Below are 13656 nucleotides of genomic sequence, written 5' to 3'. Positions count from 1 at the left end.
CAAAGCGAAGCAGCTTCCCTGAGGCCTTACAGCTGGGCAGTGGCCAAGCTGTGTGCAGTCTACATCTGTCTGACCCAAAAGCCTGTACTTCTTTGGTTACAAAATGCTGTGGTCAAGAGCAACTGCCCACCAGGACCCATCTGTCCTGGGAGAGAACAAACGTCATTGTTTCTCACTCTGCAAGCAAACAACCATCTGTACACGCTGACCAGAAGCCAGGGAGCTCAGGGAACAGCTGCTCAGGTGCAGACCTTTCCCACCAGGGCTCTGGTGGGTTACTGAGGTATGAGCCCTGCCTCTTCCCTCCAGAAATTTGGGATCTCACCCAAGTGGTTACAATATGTGCACAGGCAGGGGCCTGGTAAGTGCCAGTTCAGGGTATTGCCCAAAAGCCTATGGGCGTCAGGACTGTGGGCCCCAGGGGAGATCAGGGATGTCACCATCATGGGAGGGCAGGACTAGAGTAGGTCTTGGGAGGCGTGTCATGGGACCTCAGTACTCAAGAGAATTGGGATCCCGACATGAGGGAGAATGGGCGTGATTCTAAGGCCAGGCTGGGGAAGCGGGCGGCTGGGCTCTAGTTTGGCAGGTGGGTGATAGACTAGACCCCTGACTCTCTTCTTTTGTATCTCCTACTTCATGGTCTGGCGGTCTGGCGTTGGCTCTGCTTCCTCTAGTGACTTCCTTCATGGCCCTAACACCCATCGTGTTAACCATTATCTTAAAAAATGTTGAAAGACATCGTTTCTGCTGAATTGCTGGGAGAGGACAACCGTTCTGCCATTGCACCCGCCTGGCCCCTCAGCAAGATTCAGAGAAGATGTAAGCAAAGCGTGAGCTGCAGAGCTGGATGGTGGGGAAGGACCCAGTGTAGGGAGGAGGCAGCAGATAAGCCTGGAAGGTCCTTGAGAGCTGGCTGCTGGGGAGAGTCCTGAATGCCAGGCTAGTGGCTGAGAGAAAGGCAGAGATTGGGTCTCCAGAACTAGCTGGTTCTGGGAGGCACGGAAAGGGAAAGCAGTGAAATGTGTGGAGTGATGTAGCTGACAGTGTTTAGAGAAGGGAGCTGCCGGCCGCCCCCGCCCCTTCCTCCCTGCTTGCACTGCAGAGGCCCCAGTTCTCCTGGTGCTTCTTGAAATAACATTAGCACAGTAGACGCCCCAGCTATTAGCAGGGGAGGGCAGATCCACCTTCAGGCAGTGCCGCCCTTTATTTCAAATGGCCTCCCTGCTAATGGGGTCTGAACACATGCGCACGCGCCTCCGTGCATGTGGCACGGGAGGAATTATCCCAATGAATGTCAATGAATGGTTGGGGACAATGAGATACAGTGAATGAGCGAGTTGTAAGAGGTCTTTCATGAGGTCTGAATGACAATTAGACTCCCAAGGAAGGGTGCCAGCCCAACAGGATCCACAGCCAGAAAATGAGAGGGGACTTTCACATCTGACACAGCAAGGCTGCAGAGGGACCAAACCCCTCCAATTAGCACTGTTCCTGGGCAGATTCAAGTGGGAGGGAGGCACCCCCACCCCCCCCACCCCCCATGTGAGAAGCTCTCAGAAGATCCAAGCCAATTCTTTGGGAGAAAGAACTGAGAAAGGAGGGAAATCTGGAGAGGGGGTCCTAAGGGAATGAGGCTCCTTCATCTCCCCTCTTTCCGTAGCAATTCTATTTCTTGGGATGGAAGCTGAATGGGAAAAGGAAATTTATGCAGAATACAGCAATTTCTGAGGCAAATGGCTAGGTGTCTGCCATTTTTTATTTTCCTAACACCAACTCACTCACGTTTCTTCTTCCACCCTCTTTGAGCCTCTCTGGCTTCCCCCCCTCCTCCTTTTAGGATGCGTTTAGCTGTGTATGTGGAGACAAATAAAACAGCGTTAGTCTTCAAGAAGCCCAGGGACTAGTGCAGGGTGAGAGATAAAGAACAAGTGACTCAGGGGAGAAGATGAGCTCAGTGCTGCGATCGCTTCAGGCCCTGTTGTAAAATGACAGATAAAGAAGCAGGGGAGACACAGGAAGCCTTCATGGAGGAAGTGGTATTTAAGTGGGACCTTGAGGAGAGTGGGTTATCGCGGGCTGAAGGCTGGGGTCACAGGGGCAAGTTGTGACATAGATTCTAGGTTGAGCCAACAGCCTGAGCAAGGCTGTGAGAGTCGTAGAAGTGGAGTGGTATTGGGAGAAATGGTGAGGCACCTGTGGAGGGGGAAGGATGGAACAGAACTGGAAGGGGGGCTGGGATCCAGGTCACAGAGGTCATGAATGCTCTGGGACCGCAGGTCTCTGAGCAAGGCAATTAGTTAGGACATTTATTCCAAAGGGGAGAGGCCTAAAGGACCTCCCCCAAAAGTGATCAGGTCTGTGTTTCAGAGATGTGACTTGTAGTGCTGCCACGTGGCAGATCTGTCTGAGCTAGGAGAGCCCAAAGGCAGGACGTTCATTGGCTCTTCATCCATTCTTTCGTCACTGAATATTTTTCGAGGTCCAACTGTGTGCCAGGCACTGTGCTCCATGAGACAAGCCAAGCGACTCCCACATGAAGGAGCTGTTTCCACACATCTGTCCTAAGGACACTGGAACACTCCTGGTTGCATGGGGTCTCCCACATATGTTGTCCTACTGCCACCTTCCCTCCCGTCCCAGAATTCCCAGACTGCACCAAGCCAGAACTGGCAACAGACACAGATAGCCCCTCTGGGAAATTTCCAGATTGCTGACAAACCCTGTTATTTTGGATCTTACAGGAGATTCTTGTCTCTGTGTTAGGTAGAAGCAGAGGAAAGGGTGATTTTAAGACAGTCTGCCCACCTCAGGTTGCTGGGTTTTCTGGAGTGATCTCCAGAGAGAAAATCTCCAGTTAAAAAGCCCAATTCTTAACCATGCTTTTCTTGATTTTGTCCTGTTAGAATTAATACCAGCCTTTTATACTTCCCTTCACTTCTGATGTCCAATACTGGGGACGCCTTTAACAGCTATCCACTCTTCAAGCCATTGTATCTTAAAATGAGTAAAACAAATGGATCCCAGGATTATCTTATCTCCTGATAACCTACAGGCCTCTCACACTTTTATTTATTTTATTTGTGGTGGTGGTGGTGATGGGGGAGGGCGTAGGTGGCTACTAGCTTTACAGACGTTTTTCTTTATTAAATTGTGTTCCAGTCCCGGAAAGCTGCCTTCATTTCTGCAGGCTACATGATTCCCTCCACCACGCTAAAATGCACTCAGCCACACACCTCCTTGCTACTAAGCCCTGACTCCTTTTAGTTAATAACAGCTCACCCAGCGTGTGACATCTGCACAAAAGAAATCAGGTCTCCATAACCAGCAGCTATGATATAATCTCTGCGTTCATCTCCACTGCTGTTTCTGCAGGGCCCCCTCCCCCTTCCTCACTTGGCTCCCTCTCTTTTCCCAGTCACTTCATTTACACCACAATGACGGTCCTTCCCATCAGAGTCCCAGATGGAACCAACCTGCACTTTCTATCTTCTCTCCTCCTCTCTTCTCCCTTCTCCTCCCCTCCCCCCAGATTTCTCTTCACCCTTTGGGAAGGGCTCCTCCCAAATCCTCTTAGATCTGCCCCCACTCCCTGCTCTCCTTTCTCTCTGGGGTCTTCAGGAACACTTTTGGGTCAGAGAGGAGTGGGGATGGGGGCGAACCGACATGCTCAATTCTTCCTTTTCTTTTTGCCCCCAACTTAATGAGTCACCTGTCCCTTCCACACACATTCTCTGCCCCCTACAGACACTTCCCTCCGTGAGCCCAAGATCATCTCTCTGAGAGGTAACCCCCCCCCCCCCACACACACACACACACACACACAGCTACACTAACTTTGTTTGCTATCACAGCACCCCAGGGAGCCACTCAGTGAGGGGCTAAGGGTCAGGTCAGGATGTCACTAGGACTAATTCAATCTTCTTTTGTACTAATCCTAACTTCCGACTAGATAACGCCACCAACTCATCCCAGTTTTCCTGAGACTTTCCCTGTTTTAGTCCTGAAGGCTCCCATCCCAGGAATTCGCACAGTCCCAGGTGAATCGGGACAGCTGGTTACTCTATGAGTCTCAGGTTCTTTGCACAAAATGGAGCTCCGAGTGTAGATGACTTAGAAAACCCCAAGGCCAGTGGGGATGTTGAATCCTGTGTACAGACATATGCCCCAGCAGGCCAAGTCATTCAGCTGTGCTCCTATGGCACGAAGAAGTACTAACACAGGCCTGCAAACCCCAACACCCCCAGCCCGGGACGAGACACTCAGACTGGGGTGCTACTGAGGCACAAATGCCACACAGAGAAGGCTTCTCTGGAGCGTGGTGGGGCGGGGTGGTCACAGCTGTGCTCCAGCCTACCTGGTGCAGTCCAAGGGGCCTGCTGGGGTGGGGGGTAGGGCTGACAGAGTTTATAAACACCCGCTACGTAGTGTTTTATGGTGTTGAGCTTGGAAAGGGTGCTGCTCATGGAACCCATGCACCACCAAATGGAATATTATTTTTAAACACACACTTACCCATTCATCTCACAAGCATTTAATGAGCTCTGGGCCAGGTACTATGCTAGAACTTAGGGATGCCCTGTTGAATAAAACACAGTCCTATTTGTTGAGGAATCGATATAAAGAGGAGCTGTGCTACGGTGTGACTAATGCTGTCATAAGAACAAGCAGAGGGTGCACTGAAGACACATCAGGAGGCCTCACAGAGGAAGCCCTGTCTCAGCAGGGTCCCAGGGACTTAGGCAAAGGGAGCAGACTGGGAAAACTTGGGAGAGGACCAGCGGGAGATGCCTGCAGATCTACAGAACTGGAGTCAGACAGAACGGATGGGGGTGCAGGGGATGCAGGGGTGCCATACAACAGGAAGATGAAAAGATGAACAAATTGTAACCAGCAAGGCCTTCTCTGCCCTATGAGGAAATGGGGACTTTATTCTTCAGGCAATCAGGAATCCTTGGGAGAGCTTGGAAAAGAGCAAATATCAGGCCTATTAATATCCCAAGGGAAATATGACAGAAACTTAGACTAAGACAGCAGTCTTAGTCTGGTTTTGAGGCAAATCAATAATATGACAGGACTTAGTGATTGTTCAGCTATAGGTCTGAGGGAGAGGAAGGAATCAAAAGTTCCTGGTTTGGTCAGGTTTCTTGGAGTCAGATTTCTGGCTTAGTTGTGCCATTCTCCAAGACCAGGAGCCAGGAGGGACATGTTGGGGGAAGATGGCTGATGGCAGGGAAGAAAAACTGGCAAATTCCGTTTTAGACATCTAGGGTGTGAGACGTGGTGGACCATCCAAGGGAAGAGGCCAGCAGGCAGATGGGTGTTCAGGTCAGGAGCTCAGGAGAGAGGTTCAGGCTACAGACACAGATGCAAAACTCAATACTATGTGGATAGAGCTGAAGCCATGAAAAAGGATGGGCCAGCCAGGAGCAGAGGACAAGGCCCAGGATGGAACCGTGTAGAGAACCAACATTTCAAGATGAAAGAGGCAAAAGCGATAGAGGAGGACAGGCCAAGGGGATAGAAGTAAACCAAGAGCTATAGTAGCATGGAAGCCAAGGAAAGAGTGTCTTAAAAAGGATGGAATGAAAAAAAAAAAAAATGGAATGACTAAGAGGTCAAGTTTGATAACTATTGAAAAGTTTTGGTCAAATTTAGCAACATCCCTGGAGAGCAAGTTCTAGTGGGTTGGTAGGGACAGACGCCAGGCTTTTGTGGACTGAGGACAAGTGGGAAATAAACAAGTGGCAATAGTGAGTACAGCTTCTCTCTCAAGAAGTGTGGCTGTGAACAGGAGGAAAAATGGTGGTTCCTGGAAGGGGAAATGGAGTCCAGGAACTAGTGCGCCCCTTTTTTTTTCCCCTTTAAAAAAATTTTTTTTTTATTGGGGAATATTGGGGAACAGTGTGTTTCTCTAGGGCCCATCAGTGCCAAGTCGTTGTCCTTCAATCTAGTTGTGGAGGGCGCAGCTCAGCTCCAAGCGCTGTCACCATTTTCAGTCTTTAGTTGCAGGGGATGCAGCCTACCATCCCGTGCGGGAATTGAACCGGCAACCTTGTTGTTCAGAGCTCACGCTCTAACCCGCTGAGCCATCCGGCCGCCCCTAGTGTGTTACTTTTGAATTGGCAGACTTGTGCATGTTTAAGCGCTCATGGGAAAGAATAAGAGAAAGCAGAAGGAAGGAAGAGAACACAATTCTTGGAGCAAGACCCCTGAGAAGGTTGGAGCTGATGGAATCACAGCAAGGCTGGGAGGCTGGAGGTATCTATGCCGGATGTGAGGGCATACCGTTGTCAGAGGCACAGAGAGGCTGGAAGCACTACGGCCACATTGAAGCTTTGAGGGCATTCTCCCCAGTGCTCCCAGGTATCTGTATTGTACAGATGAAGTTGCCTCCATGGCGTCAGGTGCAGAGGCGGTGCAGGTTTACAGAGTAGAGAAGACGTAAGAGACACGAGAAATACAAAAGGCAGAGGAAGAGCCTAGGCTTCCTAGGAGATCTTGATTCCTTGGTCTGCCCATCAGAATCTGGGCTCAGAGTTTACTATCTAGGTCACAAACGCACTACTGAGCTATGAGCTGGAGAAACCGGAAAGGCTGGATCTGGGAGAGGGTGGGGGACTGTGCCTCAGATGGGAGGAGAAGGGAACGGGCTGCATGGGCCCTGGAGAGTGGTCAGGGCTGCTGGCAAGGAGGTCACTCTAGATGTCAGATGCAACACTGAGTGTCAACGATCCTGTGTCCTGGACCAGTTGGCAAGCACACTGAGTCAGTGCAGCTTGTGATAGTGGCAGGTGAGGTGAGAAGAGAGGTAGGGGTAGGGTTGTACAGGGCCCCGCATGCAAGCTAGGTTTGTCAGTCTCTGACAGGCTGACGAGGGCAGGCTCTGTTCTGCTCGCTGCTGTATCTATGGGCCCTGATAGTGAGTGCAGGTAATAAGTGCTAAACCAAGGACTTGTAAACGTTGAACACAGGGGCAGTTGCTCCCAGATCTCTCTACCTGTGAAAGCCCTGCTGACACATGTCCTGGCAGGTGACATGTAGCTGTGTCTGCCCTTCCAGTCCTGCTGTCACCTTGCTTGCCCCACGACTGGGCTGTGTGGGCAGTGGATGAGCTCTGGCCTATGAGCCAGGAATCCTGGGTGCTAGAACCAGAATCTTCTAGCTGTGACCCTGGAGCTCTGCTTATAACACCTGTCCAGGGTTGTGGCAAGGACAGATGAGATAAGGACCCAGTGGGAAGGTGCTTGAAGTATAAGGTGCCACAGCACCCTATGTATCACTGTAGACAGAGCACCTGGTAAGTGGCCCATGTCGCTGGCACTCACTAGCTCCTAGTTGCTTCCCTTTCCTTGTCCCCTGTAGTCACCTGAACACTAAGTGGCTGAGGGGAGGGGGCAGGAGGCCAAGAGATGCTAAGTCTCCCTCCCTGACATCACCCGTGGCCTGGTCCTCATGGGAAGAGATACGGCTGGTACGTAAGGTGACCCCCCATCCCAGTTTATGTCTGCTGTCCTGCTGTAAGTAACACCAATGACCTCACTCACTCGTAATAATGTCCAAATGACAAGGTCACCCTACTGACAGCCTGTGCTGTGTTCGAAACTTCCGTTCCTCGGAAAGCTTATGTTTGCAAATCAGTCATTTTGTTGGACACAGAGAGAACTGAGTCTGGCTAGCAGCTCGGCTAAATACATATTTATACTGCACATATATCTTTGGCCACCATCACCCCATTTTCCTGTTATACTGCCCACAGGACCTAGGGAGCGAGCCCCGTACCCAGTACAGTGGAGCTAGGGAAGATTTCAAAGGGAATTCTTGTGCCCTCAGCTCTCTCCCACCTGGCTATAAGTGATGGGTTACAATAAGCAGGCTGACTGGGGTCTCCTGGAGGGAATCTGTGTGCAAGGGGGTTAGGGCCGGACTTCTTAGCCCTGGTTTTTTACATTTTGAGAAGGCAGCTCAGCCCAAGAATTCTTTGGAAACATTATTGTGGCACGGACAATATCTTACACCTCTGATTCAAACCCTTCAGTATATGGAGTTTCCTGACACTCCAGAATTGCTGTGTACCCTTTCTCCACACTCGCTGTCAGTTTTGTGAGCCCTGAGTGGCTACTTGGGGAAATGGGAGGGAGGCAGGGAGGAGATCTTCTCTTATGGAGGGAGGGTAAGCTTTTTTCTTAAGGCCTTGGTGGGTTGGAAGGAAGGGATGAGGATGTGGGGAATGCAAGGCTGGGAATTATTAAGATGAAATATAATGAAAACGCTCATCAAACTCAAATTCACAAGGACTTACCCAGCATTTCCTCAGAATATAAGACGAGGAGCTTATAATAATTCAAGTCAGGCTGTGATCAGTACAATGATAGAATACAAAGAAAATACCAGAACAATGGTTCTCAAGCTTTATCCTGCATCAGAATCCTCTGGAGGACCATTAAAACACAGATGGTGGGGCTCTAGCGATCTGGGTGGGGGTGGGTCAGAGAATGTGCATTTCTGACAAGGTCCCTGGGGACGCTGCTGCTGCTGGTCTGGGGGCCACACTTTGAGAACCATTTCCAAACAGGATGTAGAGGTTGACATGCCTTGAATTCGTGTGAGGAGCTCCACAGAGGAGGCAGTATTTGAGGTGGGTCTTAGCAGGTGAATAGGGTTTAGGATACCCAATGGTGAGAGCAAACAATTATTGAGTGCTTACGACGTGCTGGGCAACTTGCCTTGTTCATGTGACCCTCATAGGAATCGGCTAATGTAGACAGGGTTATTGTCCGCAGAGGCACTGAGGGATTAGCTGCCCCAATGTGCTCGACCAGCTCGAAAGTGTTGAGGGGACACAGCACAGGAGCTGCTGCTGAGGGGTCTTTAAGATCCCCCAGCTGGCGGTCCCTCTTTCTGCCCAGATCTCAGCTTCTGCTCCGAGATCTCCAGCTGCCATGCCGTGTGCCCAGCCCACCTCCCCAGCAAAGTGCAGGGGATGGACATCTGTGGCCTTGGATTTGATTTCCCACCAGGGCATAGGACTGGCATTGCTTCCTTCAGACACAGTTGAGAAAGGAGAGGTGCTTGTCCACCTTTCCCTGCGAAGCAGCCAAGGTCAGGGAGGTCCTTGCTAGCAGAGGGCAGAGCGTGTGGAAAAGCACTGACAGGCAATTTGGGGAACCATGAGCCATTCAGCATCACTGGAGCATGAAGTACAAGGAGGGGCCGGAGTGAAGCTGGAGTGACCTTCGAGTCGCTGCATCTCCATGGGCTGCTTCACAGCCTCTTTATGTACCTCTGGTCCTGCCCGATGGTGACCCCTGCCAGTTACAGTCTCACAGAGGTGAAGGGGACCGTAAAGAGGGACTTGGTGGACAGCCGTGGGCCAACCCTCGGGGATCCCTGGGCTTTGCAGTAATTATCTCACTGTCAGTGAGGGGCAGCGGTGTGGGCAGCAGGCTCCAGCAGGGTAGCAGGTTCCTTGATGCTCAGCAGAGGCTGCTTTGCTAGATGTGAGGCTTCTGGTTCCCTGACAGGAGCATGCCCGGAAGGAGGGAGGGGGGAGGTTGGGAAATCGGGACAGAGGTGACATAGGAGTCAAAATTCCCCAACCAGACACACCAAGAGAAGATTAACTCAGGACATGTACAGACACATCAGGAACGGTCACAAGATCCCGTGTTGTGCACACAAATCTCAGCAGATCACAGGCCATGCCTTTGAGCAAATAGAACACACTCAAGTGTGCATGAGTTCCAGACACCAAAAGCCACCCTCCCTAAGGGGCCAGGTGAAACTTCAAGTCACTCTAGGTCATTTCCAGGATCCAGAGTCAAGAGTCTGAGCTTTGCCGTCTGCCAGCGCTTCCCCAGCTCCAGTCCCTTCCTGAGTTCCAAAAGCTACCAGGTACCCTCCCCCCACAATACTCACACTCACACATACTGGATATACTCGGTCAGTATCAAAGCCAGCCTGTAATTCCCAGGCTCAGAGGAGAGGTGAGGCGTGAAGGGACACTCTTTAGGACAAGCACTGTTCATGGCTGGTGATGACACGTGAAGGCTCAGATTGCTGGGATGTGAGGTGGGAACTTGATTTCATCTTTGGTCTGGCTCCTTCGATCTGGGTATTTTTAAAGCAGTACCTCTCAGCATACAGTGATATATCCACTCCAGCCCTTCCTTCTCTCTTACTGAAGAAAGACAGAAGTGGGAAGAATGCTGGCGAGGGGGCCAGGAGGACAGGCTCCCAGCTCCAGCTCTGCTTCTGCTTTGCTATGTGGCCTTGGACAAGTCACCCAACCTCTTTGGGCCTCCATGGCCTCTGATCATGGAGCACGGAAGCAGCATTCTGAGCTTTAAAAGCTTTTCTTCATTCCATTCAGTTGTTCCACCTACGATCTAGCGTCAACTTGCTTCTCATCCTACTGATTGTCCCCGGCTCCGGCCCCTCTTAGGATGGGCCTTACGCATAGGTGGGGTCTCTGTGATGCCACCAAAGGGGCCTTAGCGCCCTGTTACTGTGCAATGTGGGCACATCATTAGTGAGAGGCTCTCTGCTCCTGGGATGAAATGGGCAGTGAGGTACCACACCTGTTGTATTTTCCTCTGACCAAGGAACCTGGTCTCTCCAGTGAAGAGGATCACAGTGTGGAGATGGGGACAGGTGAAGGAAGGTTAGATGTTAAAGAGATGGAGCCACAAAGGCATTCCAGAGTCAGAAACCCTGAAGGGAAGTTGAGACACCTCCCAAACCTATTCAAGGTGCTGGGTTATCATGTTACTGTGTGTCGTCACGCCCCTTCCCCAAGTCCCTGGTCAATATTGCTGATTAAACCAGATTCTTTCCTACGAAACCCAAACCTGGCTTCAGAATGCTTTAGACAGCCACAAAAACGGTAAACAGGTAAAACTTATGCTTCAATTCCTATCTAGGATTCACCCTTCTAGGCGGTGCCCACTCAGCCTGTACTCTAGGATGGTGAGGGTTTGGCAGCAAACGGGCCATCTGTTCCCTGCATTCTGGCCTCCAAAGTCCTAACTGGTGCTGGGCTCCTCACTGTGACCAGGGGAGATGGGAAGGAGTCCAGTCAGACCCCCCAGCGCTGCTCTGGACATCTTACCCCACCTCCCATTGAAAACCTGAGTCACCATTCTTTAGAGGCTAACGGGGGGTTGTGGGGGGAACGTGGCACCCTTCACAGCTGCCCAGCTCCCATGGGCCCTGGTGCCCTGTGGTGCCCAAGTCATGGGCTTGGATGAGGCTCACCTTCTGCCATCTCACGTGGGAGCGGCTGCTGTACTCACAGCAGCGGGGGTTAAATTTGCATGAGCTTTACATGTACCGGTGACTTAATTTTAGAAGGGAGAAGGACAGGTTGTGATTGGTGGGTAATCATGTTCCTGAGGAGAACTGTCAATCAGGGCTGTTAAGACATGAACTGCCCACTGAGATGAGGGAGGCGGAGCCAGCAGCTGACCGCTGAGACCTGCACACAAAAGGCTGCCAGGCAGAACGGCTTTTGACTCCTCCCAGCAGTGGGAAGCAGAATTGCTTCCGATTGTTCACCCTATGGGATGACTCAGCCTGCCAGTGATTTCCCTTTCACTTTCTGCCTTTCCACGGAACCCAAGGGCACTTAATTGAGAGCTGCGTGGGCCCCTGCTCCCACCCCACTGGCACCTGCTTCCCCTCACCCCTCTCAGGCTCTCCTGAGCTGCCCGTGCTCCCCACCCCTTCCTGCTCCATCCACACGTCTTTTTCATTCATCCTTTCTCTCAGAGAATAGTGTTGAGCTTTGCACATGGGACCTTCCAGGCATCAGCAGAGCAAGCATGGGAGGTTTGCAGACTAGGCTGAGATGATTAACCAGCTCCCAGGCTCGCCCCTGCCCCAGCCCTGGCCCCTGCCCGACCCTCATCCAGAGCAGCAAATGGCAGGAGAGGTCAAGGACAGAAATACAAACACTGGAATTCCAGATAAGCTGAGTCAGACAGTGTACTGGGGGAGGGACACATTGTCAGGGGGAGAATCATCTTGAAAGGGGAGTCAAGTAACCCTGGGCACGTGCCCCATTTAACCCAAGAGAGACCTCTGCTGGGGAGTTGGCTGGGGGCCACCCAGAGCCCCTCCAGCCCCAGCTGGCAGAGACTACAGGCCTGTTCTCACACTCTGCAAGCCGCCCCCAACCCCCACCCCTGCCCTTCTTGAGGCAGAGAAGCAGGTCTGGCCCTAGCCCTGCTCCCCCAGGGAGATGGGGGTGGGGATTGTAATCCTTCCCTAAAGACCTGCTCCTCTAACTTCAAGACAGGAGGATCTAGTTTGAGCATCTTTCCACACTGCTTTATAATTTCAGAAGCACTTTAGTGTAACTTTATCCAGTGTATACCATTCTTCTTACTGTGGTCAAGCATTTTCATATATATGATTTCATTTAATCCAGTGAATGCTAGCAATGTAAAACCGATATCAGCTGTGCTTATCTGACACGTAAGGAAATAGAGATGTGGGAAGGTTAAATCTTATGCCAGATGACAAAACAGATCCATCAATGTCAAAGGCCTAATGCCACCATGCAGGTTGCACACTTGCCATATAGGGGCCTGCTGAATGGTGCCTGTGGACCCACAGCTGTGCAGGCACAGACCTTGCCCTCAGGGGGGTTGCCGGAGGGGCAAGCAAGCCTGGGAGGTAGGGAAAGAACCAGAAGAAGAGCTGAGCTTTCCTGACTCCCACTGTCATGTGGGGTCTCAGCTCCCGCTCCCCACATAAGAACGCAGGATATGGTGAGGCCAAAAAGGAACACCCACGGAGCCATAGATAGGGGAGTCATACCACTATAGTCTCACTGACGGCTGGGTTGGAGACACAGGAAGTAGGAGCCATACAATCTGCAACCTGCCGTCCGCTTCTCTGCCAACCAACCAACCCCACTTGCTAACTGCAATCCGCGCATACTAGCTCAGCCACCATCATCTGCTATTGTAGCCACGGCAGTTATATTAGTGGCCAAAGACTAACTGGTTACTGCTGACGGCCAACTAACCACAGCTGATGGCCATCTGATCACAGCTGATGGCCATTTACTACCTGAGCCAGCACTTTTCCATGTGAGGCCGAGACCCTGAAAACTGCACTCCTGGCTGTGTCCCCGCATTCCACCCCTACAGGCTCTCGCCTCACAATCTACGCGACAAGCATCTTCTGCGAGGGGCCCTGTGCGAGTAGCCTGAAGGTGAATGCAATATGCTGGACACAGCCAGGCTATCTGGACACAGCCAGGGTTTCTCAGGGCACCACCAGTCCTTCTGGGCACAGCCAGACTTCCTGGGCACAGCCAGGGTTTCTCAGGGTACCACCAGTCCTTCTGGGCACAGCCAGACTTCCTGGGCACAGCCAGGGTTTCTCAGGGCACCACCAGACCTTCTGGGCACAGCCAGACTTCCTGGGCACAGCCAGGGTTTCTCAGGGTACCACCAGTCCTTCTGGGCACAGCCAGGGTTCTCAGGGCACCACCAGACCTTCTGGCACAACCAGACTTCCCGGGCACAGCCAGGGTTCTCAGGGGACTGTGCTGGAACAACAGTGACTCACAGCCAAGGTGCTTACATATTCTCGATGGCGGCCAGTCGAGATACAGGAAGCAAATGTCCACCAGTTCCACTGCAT

General features: G+C 51.8%; 1 protein-coding gene across 6 annotated transcripts in view; it reads left to right on the top strand.

Annotated features, from left to right (window-relative positions):
* Positions 1-13656, top strand: part of LZTS1 (leucine zipper tumor suppressor 1) — a 48363-nt gene that overhangs the window by 18349 nt on the left and 16358 nt on the right. The window contains exon 1 of one of the 6 annotated variants that reach the window (XM_088792461.1): positions 741-822. The exons of the other annotated variants lie outside the window; for them this stretch is intronic. The gene's annotated coding sequence lies outside the window, so the exon portion shown is untranslated. Of the gene's footprint in view, positions 1-740; positions 823-13656 lie in introns of those variants that run through there. 6 annotated transcript variants of the gene reach the window in all.

This window comes from Rhinolophus sinicus, chromosome 15 (assembly GCF_057876585.1).
Source record: "Rhinolophus sinicus isolate RSI-liver-muscle chromosome 15, RSI-T2T, whole genome shotgun sequence".
NCBI lineage: Eukaryota > Metazoa > Chordata > Mammalia > Chiroptera > Rhinolophidae > Rhinolophus > Rhinolophus sinicus.
Note: the sequence above shows the minus strand (reverse complement) of the source record. Positions and strands in the feature narration are given on the sequence as shown.